Below are 431 nucleotides of genomic sequence, written 5' to 3'. Positions count from 1 at the left end.
ATAGACGCGCACGTTTCTTTTCCCGCCAAAACGGCCCGGAAGAGACACCAAGGAAACCATAAACTAAACTGAAGGTTTTTTGGACACAAATATAAACGGAATACGAAAGAGCACAAGTTTATGGTAGTCTATATTCCATGTTAACTGGTCTTTGTTATCGTTAATAAGAATATCTTCCATTTTATTTACCATTGAACTCCAGTACATGCAATTTAATAATCTCAAATGTTTTTTCCTGGAGAACGGACGATATAAAGCAAAAATCTTAAAAAAAAAATCCAGATTACGCTAAATTCCCTTGTAAATGGTCCTCGCGCTCGTTTGTACGTTGCAAAGATTCGATAAACATGTATTAATAGACAGAAATGACACAGAGCAAGCATCATTGGGGAGAAACGGGAATAGATATGTTACGAGTACCCAACGAGCAA

The 431-nt window shown here is 36.9% G+C and overlaps 1 protein-coding gene across 2 annotated transcripts in view; it reads left to right on the top strand.

The window, feature by feature from the left end:
• LOC119586525 (neurotrophin 1-like) overlaps positions 1-431 on the top strand; it is a 28,112-nt gene that overhangs the window by 2,927 nt on the left and 24,754 nt on the right. The window lies entirely within an intron of this gene.

This window comes from Penaeus monodon, chromosome 21, assembly GCF_015228065.2.
Source record: "Penaeus monodon isolate SGIC_2016 chromosome 21, NSTDA_Pmon_1, whole genome shotgun sequence".
In the NCBI taxonomy this organism is placed as follows: Eukaryota; Metazoa; Arthropoda; class Malacostraca; order Decapoda; family Penaeidae; genus Penaeus; species Penaeus monodon.
The sequence above is the reverse complement of the archived record's forward strand: the minus strand, read 5'-3'. Positions and strand labels throughout refer to the sequence as shown.